The sequence below is a fragment of the Phaseolus vulgaris genome, chromosome 8 (assembly GCF_000499845.2).
Source record: "Phaseolus vulgaris cultivar G19833 chromosome 8, P. vulgaris v2.0, whole genome shotgun sequence".
NCBI lineage: Eukaryota > Viridiplantae > Streptophyta > Magnoliopsida > Fabales > Fabaceae > Phaseolus > Phaseolus vulgaris.
Genome location: NC_023752.2, coordinates 43,701,597 through 43,710,842, shown reverse-complemented (window position 1 = coordinate 43,710,842; position 9,246 = coordinate 43,701,597). Strand labels below are relative to the sequence as shown.

Genomic DNA, 9,246 nt, shown 5'->3' with positions numbered 1-9,246 from the left:
TTCCATATACTATTTAGCCTTATCAGTGTATACAAGTACAACTTCAAAAGAAGGAAGAAAGCGTAGATCTACCGTGGTTCTTCCCCAATCTCCACCATGTAAATTAACTTTATAACGGTTAGATGTCTTTTTTTTTAATGGTTGGCTAAGATATACTCTTTATTAGAGGAGTTAGTTACTAAGAGAGAAAGACAAGTATGCGAAGAAAATACAAGATATTAAATTAAAAAAAAACTAATTTTGTATTAGTAATTTTTTTCAAATTAAAACGAATATTTATATGTAATGTTTATATATAACCCGTTATATTTTTTATCAATTATGAACTAAATACTAAATAGTAAAAGAATATTAATAATATAATCAATTAAATAAAAAACATAATAGAGTGTGTATATTAATTTTACTAATATCTATATTATTAATTTTTAATTAATGTATATTCTTTATTATAATAAAATAGAAATGTTAAAATAATAAATCAATTAATTGATATTTTACTAATATAGATGTTCGATTATAAAATAAATAATTAAGATAAAAAATAAAATAATAAATAAACTAATTAATTTAAAATTTTATTAATAATAAACATATACTTAAATAATAGATAAAATAAAATAAATTAATTTATTTTAATATATTCTTATTTTAAAATATAACTTTATTATTTATTAAAAAATTATAATAGTTTTATTTTTATATAAAAATTATTTTAATTCTAAATTATATATTTAAAAATGATTTTAATTCTAAATTATATATTTAAAAATGATTTTAATTCTAAATTATATATTTAAAATTATTTTTTCATATGAAATCATTTTTAAAAAGCTATTTTCTAAATATATTGATATAGATAAATTGCACAAAATAAAATTCAGTTTTAGTTTTGTATAGGAAAGACAAAATCCACTGATCAAATATGCATTTTCATTTTGTTTATTGCTAAACAAAAACCCATTTTAGCGAATAACTTTTGTCAAAATTAAAAAGGGTGTGTAAATAACAAAGGCCTGGCCCAATTGAGTCCTCAAGGTTCATTTAGTTACCAAATCTTAAGGTTCACTGTATTTAAGGTGGGTCCAATACCACCGAATCATTACCCTTTCATTTATTTTGCACTTTAAAACCTAATTGATAGTCCTCCGCTTTGTTCATCAACGTCTCTCAGCCTAGTTCTTAAAGGAGCACCAGAACAAGCAGGTATGGGACAATCTTCTTTCTTTGCAATTGTCACTATGTTGTTATTATTTGATTTGATTTTGATTATCTTCTATTATAACCGTGCTTCATTCGATGTTGCTGTGTGCCATTTCTGTTTGAACTAAATTTATGTACCCATGATTTCAGTTTTGCTTAATTAGCATTCTGTTTTAGAGAAATACTGACGTGGGTTGAAGGGAAATTAACCATTGGCGTAATATTCAGCATGCGTTTTTGGAATTGTAGCTTGTTTGATATTGCGTTTTTCTATCACTCGATTTGTGCGTGGTTTAGCCAAATTTGGAATCAGATTTGAGCTATTTATTTAGTTTAATTGCTGATTTTGGACTTTATTCTAGCTTTTCTGATATTGTTGTGCCTTGTATTGCCCAAAGTTATGGCCTTTTGTTTGTATTGTCATAATTTTTCTTTAAATGGTAATGTCCTTGATAACTTTTCTGTAAGTTTTGAATGACTCTTTGTTTTGCAAAGTTAGTGTGGATGGGTGTCGGGTTTTAACATAGAGATCCTAGTGATAAATTTATCTATAGCAGATAAACACCGAAAATTAGTAATCAACTCAATCACACGAGGGTCAACCCACTCGTAATATTTTTATGAATTGTGTTCATTTTCAACAACAATTACGTCTTTTCCCATTATAAATGGTTAGATGAATCAAACCTATGTCATAATGTTTCATCTTAAATAATATCTATACCTTTGAATTCTTCTTAGTAATGTATGTTGCTTATTGTTTTTCTTGGTCTCTGTCTGCCTTAATCAATCAGACTACCCTAAATTAATTTATTCTTTTTATCGGGCCTTTCAACCTCCATCTCTAAATTGTATATTTAGATTAATTAGAAAGGAAATGCCCATGTAAATAATCTGTTGACTCATCTTAGCAGAGTCAATAATAAACAATGTATGATTGTATGATTAGAGCAGTCTTCTTTTCAATGTAAGGTAGTATTACAATCTTCTTTCTCTTTTGCTCACTGAAGGTTAAGTGATTGAAATGGCAAGCTACCTGTGGAGAAAATATGCAGATTATTTGTACACAAAGTGGGAAAAAACCTTTCTCTGGGACATGGTGGAGCCTTACAGAAGGCCCAAATCATTTACTCCATTAGTCACTATTTACATAGCTGCTTTCTACTCTGGTGTCATTGGTGCTGCCATCACTGAACAACTCCACAAGGTTTCATTATTATTATTATTATTATCATTATTTATTTTAATTTTAATTCTGTTATTTTTAATATGTTTAGTGTGTTTTGTTTCTCTTATTTGTACTACCACTTATCTGCAGTTTCTAAACATAACTGAGACTCTGAGTGGGTTTTATTGTTTGCATTTTCTGATGGGATTGGAAGGAGAAAAATGGTGAAATTTTGTTGTGTGTGCCAAGTGGTGGTATTTATTTGGGTACACTATGACTATGATTTTTTCAATGTGGTTGTTTGAATGATGTTGATCCTTAAAGAAATGCCATTTATGGGTTTTGTTTGTTGGATGAAAGAATGAATAATCATTACAGTTAGAAAACATGGTCCAGCCTAGTGCAATAATAGTGATTGCTGATTTGGTTGAAAAATACTTGATTGTAATATATACTAGGGTAATCCGTCTTTCAAAAACTAACTTCTATAGCAACATCACAGGAAAAGTACTGGGAAGAGCACCATGGAAAAGCAGTGCCTCTCATGAGACCAAAGTTTTATTGGGGTCCCTGGAGGATCATGGGCGGTGATGTTCCTAAACTTGAATGAAAAGCTCTGGAGGCATGCTCATACTTGATTCCTATTCCCCTGGAAAAGCAGTGCCTTTCATGAGACCAAAGTTTTATTGGTGTCCCTGGAGGATAATGGTAGGTGATTTTCCTAAACTTGAATGAAAAGTTCTTGGAGGCATGTTCATACTTGATTCCTATTCTATTCACTTTCATGTTTTATGATTAATTGATAACGGACTGTTTGATGTCAACAAAATTTTATCACAGCATGCATATTTTTTTTGGCAAAAAAAATCCTTTATTATATCCGAGTCTAGTTATGGTTCTCCATATTATGTGTTAATTAGGAACCATGTGTGGACTCTTCAAATTGGTCAACCTTAGTATGTATGAAGTTTTCCATTCGATCCTCAATATCATTATCCATAAAAAAGTACTATTTGTGGGTTTATGGGATTTTTTTTATCAAATGCAATCCTCTCAATTTGCATGAGCAGGACATTAATTTGAATTGTTGCCAATCAAATTATTCTGTGTCACTTTCATATTCGTCAATGTTTCTTGCATAACCAATTTATTTAAATTAGTCTAACGTGATGTTATGATCGATTCGGTCATGATGTCAGGACATGATCAATATAATTTGATTCATGTTAATTGAATTGATCTATTTCATTTTAAAAAGTATTTAACTATTTTTCTTTAATTAAAGATAAATTACACTCATCATTCATTTCTTTAAATGGCATATAGAATCTAGGCTCTCATTCTTCATTCGGTTGTCAATTACTACTTTTTCAATTGTTTATTTAATTATTTGCACTCTTAGTATTTTCACATTTATGTCATTCTAATCCTTCACATGTGCTGATGTTGTTCATTTTATATACAATGATAAAATTCCATGCTTAAACTTTTTATTCAAATTTGAGCGTTTGCATAGTGATTTGGAAAAAAAATTAGAAAATACAAAATCAGATTTTAAAAATTTAGAAATGATTTATAAAAATTCATTGTGTTTGTCTCTACTCCAATAGGTGTTGTATATCATTGTGAAATTTTCAAGGTTTTGGAAAATAAAATTCGGTAGATGACTAAAACCTTTGCAAAATTTACAATGTTTAAAGTCAACCTTGATGTGCACTTTTGAGTTTGGCTCGAGCTGGTAAAGGTTATGAAATTGGTTTCCAAAAGAAAGAAAAGTCTTCCAAATACTTCTTTCCCTTTGGAAAACCTTCCAACAAACCATTTGTGGCATATTTTTATTGCTTGAAGAAAGATCTTACTTCAAAATTTTATCAAATTAGAATATTTTCTTTTGTAGTGATAAGTTTGTTTCCTAGGGAAGTACTATTTTTCAGGATCCAATTTGATGCGGGGATCAAAATGTTTCTCTAAATTTGTTTTGTAGGTGTACTTGAGAGGCGAGGAATCTCTTTGGCATCTTGATAGTAGTTCAATATATGAGTGGGGACAACGATACATTCATCAGTTTTTTCTCGGTGGATATCTCACCTACTGTGATACTAATAAAGAAAAAATTATAGGGAGTAGTAAAGTTGGGAACATTTATTGAAAATGTTTCATGTGTGGATGGTTTCAAGCATCTATGAATTTCACATGTCTTATATCGAAATAAGAAGATTCATGGTTTTTGCCATAGAAGGGTTGCACACATTAACATGCATTATTTAGGTAAACTTGTCTATAAGGAACCAGTAATTGTTCTACCAAAATATGTGAAACATTGCAAAGAGGAAATCAAAAGGAAAGTATCTATCAATATGAAAAGTGTTGTTTTTCTAGCTTTCAAACCTCTAGACTCCACAACAAAAGCTTTCTAGGACTATGTTAAGTGAAATTAATCTACTAGAGTATTTTAGGTTAATACTCTTAATACAATTTGTTATGTGCTGAATAAAGTGTTAACTGGATTTATCCTTAAGAAAACACTGAGCTATACAAGGATAGAAAGCCTAACATAGCTAATCTTAAGGTCTTTGGTTTCAAGTGTTTTTATGTTAAACATCAGTAAAACAATGGTAAAGAATCTCTTGGCAAGTTTGATATACAAGTTGGTCATGCTATCCTTATGGGTTATTTATTACATTGATATCCAAAAAGAGCGAAGGATTTGTAATAATGTAGGTAATGTTATTCCCTATTTGATAACCAAAAAGAGCGAAGGGTTTGTAATAATGTAGGTAATGTTTGAAATTTTGATTGAAGTGTTTCCAGCAGAAAATGCATGAATCAAGTGAGACTGAAAAAGTCATAGAAGATACATTCAGAATTTCAAGGCAATAGTGATCTTCGAAAGGAATGGAGAGAGTGCCAAGAGACTTGTCTCTTGGACAATGTGATGGTGATGTTTGAAAAGAATGTTAACTCTAAAAGGAATGAATAGAGCTTGAAAATTGCATTTGAAGATTTTTGCAATTAGACTTATTAGAAATGTGGAGGGGGTTATCTAAAAGTTTTATAAACAAGTTTACAAACATTTTCTAAAATGTTTTGAAGATGACCTTATTTTGTTCTTGTTGCTTCTAAGGTTGTTTCTTCCAACATGACACCTTCATAGGTTATATGAAAAGACGTTTTTGTCCTCAAGTAAAAAAACAAATAAACCCTACTGCGGCACTCTAACACTGCAGGCTGTTTGTGCTATAGTTATCTCGTGGTGGAAAAGATTGGGTTTTTATTGGCATTTGACTGTTTTTTTTTTATTGATTTGAAACTCCTATCATTTTTTTAGTTTTATAAACAAATTATTTTCAGATATGGAAAAAGTTTTCAAATTATAGAATCTAAAATATTCTTTTAACAAATGCATTTCGCATTGGAGAATCTGAAGGTATTATCGAATCTGGAAAAGGCTTATGAATCTAAAATTTAGAATTTGGAAGATTTTTTGGATTTGAGAATTTTTTGTAATTCATAATATATTTTTAACAAATACAATCTAAATAGCAAGAGATCCTGAAGTATCTTTCGGATTTGGAAATAATATCCAAATTCTCCATTTTCAAATATTATTTTTAATTAAAATCACATCAGAACTTATATCATAAATAAACAAAAAAATCTACTGTAAATGCGGACCTCCAACTATCACCACCGTGACAAACAATCACGAATCACCTTGCAATGACGAAAGCAATAATCACGGTGGCATTTACCAATCTTTTCTCGCAGTTAGTGCACTAACCCTCAACAACAAAAACTCCATAAAATTTAACCTTTTTACAAGGATATTTTTTTAATTAAATAAGTTATGGGAGTGCCATAAGAAGGTATTGAGGTGCAGATAAACCAGCGTGCTTCTAATTGGTGCATAACAACAATGTTTGGCCCATGAGTTTGATGAATTCATTTTACACTCTCACAATAGGTTGACCAAAAAGACGATAATTAACAACCATTAATTAAGACTAATATTCTTATCAAAACATTCAACTCACATTAATTCGCTCAAGATATTATTTAATATAATTAAATTAAAATTTTGTAGAAAATTACTTATTTACACTCTAAAAAAGGAAATTGTTAGGACACAAAATATTTGGAAAGTTTATTATAAGAAAAATAAAAAATAAAGGGTGGTTAGTAATAGTTAGTAGCGGTTAGTAGTGGTTAGTAGTAGTTAATAACGATTAGTAGTAGTTAATAACGGTTAGGGCGATTAGTGGTCTTTAAATAAAGACCAACTGATTTAGTAAAAGATTATGTTTTGGTGTATTCTGTTTGGTAGACAGAGAAATTCTGTGTAAAAGGTATAATATTTTCCTTTGTGGGCATTCTGAATATAAAGTGCATAATTATTAATACAGAAAATTATTCAGTAGATTTTGGTGTTCTTGACTTACTTTTGGGTGTGATTTTCTTAGTTCCTAACAAATTGGTCCGACCTCCAGATTGAAAAAAAAAACCTAGAAAGCATTCTAGAAATAAAAGAAATGTTGCAGGACATCAAGAAAGGGGACAAAATGTCTGAGGGAGGAGATAAATCTGTTAATGATGAAGAGAAGAAGACCCAAGATGTGGGAGAAGGTTTAGATATGAAGAATCACATCCTCTACAACGAATAAAAAACCAAAAATGAAGTGAGATTTGCAAGGGAAATTGAAATGATAAGGGCAGAAGGGGATGCATCAATAAAGAAATTGAAGACTATGTGCTATAATGATCTTTTTCTCTAGTAAGAAAGTTGAAGGTGGAGATGCAACCAAGCATAATTTTTTCCCAAATTTAGATTTTTTCATAAGCATAAGGACTCATTGTGGGATCAAGATTTGATAATGAAGGTGGCTACAACATCAATGACATCAGAATCTTGGAATTTCAACTTACTGGGTGCAGAGACTTTCATACAAAACCCCCTCTCATTCCCACAACCTCCTAAGCCTTCAGATTTGAATTTGCAAGCGGTAGCCAATGGATTCCCTCCCTATGATAGACAATATCACAATACTTTCAGGAAGCATAGATAAAGATCATGGTCTTGAAGATGAGCCACAAAATCAAGGTTCCATTGTTCCAACCTTAAGGACAAGGTTGCTTTGTCGGAGGGGAGTAATGGTAGGACACAAAATATTTGGAAAGTTTATTATAGGAAAAATAAAAAAAATAAAGGACGGTTAGTAGTGGTTAGTAGTAGTTAGTAGTAGTTAATAGTGATTAGGGCGGTTAATGGTCTTTATTAAAGACCAACCGGTTTAGTAAAGATTATGTTTTGGTGTATTCTGTTTGGTAGATAGGGAAATCCCGTGTAAAAGGAATAATATTTTCCTTTGTGGGTATTCTGAATGTAAAGTGCAGAATTATTAATACAAAAAATTATTCAGTAGATTTTGGTGTTATTGACTTATTTTTTGGTGTGATTTTCTTGGTTCCTAACAAATTGGTCCGACCTGCCGGATGCAAAAAAAAACAGAGAGGATGGAACAAAAAACCATGACTTTAGAGAGAGTAACCAGCGAACAAGTGAGGTTAATATTGGAGACGCAAACATCTTCGGTCTGTTTCTCTTCATCATTAACCGATTTCTCTCCTCCCTCAGACATTTTGTCCCCTTTCTTGATGTCCTGCTTCATTTCTTTTATTTCTAGAATGCTTTCCTTTAGTCCGCTAATGTCCGACTTTATCATGTTAATGTTTGTCTGCATCTCTAATATTAACCTCCCTTGTTCGCTAGTTACTCTATCTAAAGTCATGGTTTTCTGTTCCATCCTCTGTTTTTCTTTTGTTTTTGGATCCGACAGGTCGGACCAATTTGTTAGGAATCAAGAAAATCACACCAAAAAATAAGTCAAGAACACCAAAATCTACTGAATAATTTTCTGTATTAATAATTTTGCACTTTACATTCAGAATGCCCACAAAGGAAAATATTATTCCTTTTAGACAGGATTTCCCTGTCTACCAAACAGAATACACCAAAACATAACTTTTTACTAAACCAGTTGGTCTTTATTTAAAGACCACTAACCGCCCTAACCGCTATTAACTACTACTAACCGCTACTAACTACTACTAACCGCCCTTTATTTTTATTTTATTTTTCTTATAATAAACTTTCCAAATATTTTGTGTCCTAACAAAAATACATTAATTTTGTAATCTATAGTACAATGAACTATATAACTATTAAAAATACGTATAATTCACAATAAAAATATAAATCTCCATTAATTGTAAAATATTTCAAACTAATAAATAGGAGATCTATTTACAGTTTGATTTTTGGTTATTATTTTAATGAACTAGGTTTTCCAAAATTGGGAGAGGAAAAAAATAACTAAAAATTGATATTGGTTTAATTGAATCATAATCTCATTTTTATCCTTGAAGCATGGTATACTTGTTGGTTTCAAATATAAAAATCCTCAAAATGAGAAAAGGAGCTAACAAAATAAGAAGGTCCAATTGAAGAAGTCAAAATCTCAATATTTCAATAAATTTACTCAATTCATTTCAGGAGATAATTTTTTAAAAGATTTTTTTATATAATTAATGATTCCATTCCAAAAGAACCTTTGACTCGTCAAATTGTTGAAAATGATAAGATCTTTATAAATTATGTCATGAATATGTAACCAATAAGAAAAAAACATTTTTCACATTTTATTTGAATGTAACATTGCCCTTTATATCAAGTTTTAGCATAAGCTTTTCCAAGTACACACTTCTCTACTTCTCTTCTTCTATTCTTCTTCTATTCATTTGATTTAGTTCATTGAAGTTAATGATAATCATACTAATATATATGTCTATCTTACTTATATGGATATTGTGGAAAATGA

At 30.0% G+C, this 9,246-nt stretch overlaps 1 protein-coding gene across 1 annotated transcript in view; it reads left to right on the top strand.

Moving 5' to 3' along the window:
- The first annotated feature begins 1,181 nt into the window (after positions 1–1,181).
- Positions 1,182–9,246, top strand: part of LOC137827033 (large ribosomal subunit protein eL32z-like) — a 38,698-nt gene continuing 30,633 nt past the window's right edge. Inside the window, exon 1 of the mRNA XM_068633229.1 lies at positions 1,182–1,206. The gene's annotated coding sequence lies outside the window, so the exon portion shown is untranslated. The remainder of the gene's footprint in view (positions 1,207–9,246) is intronic.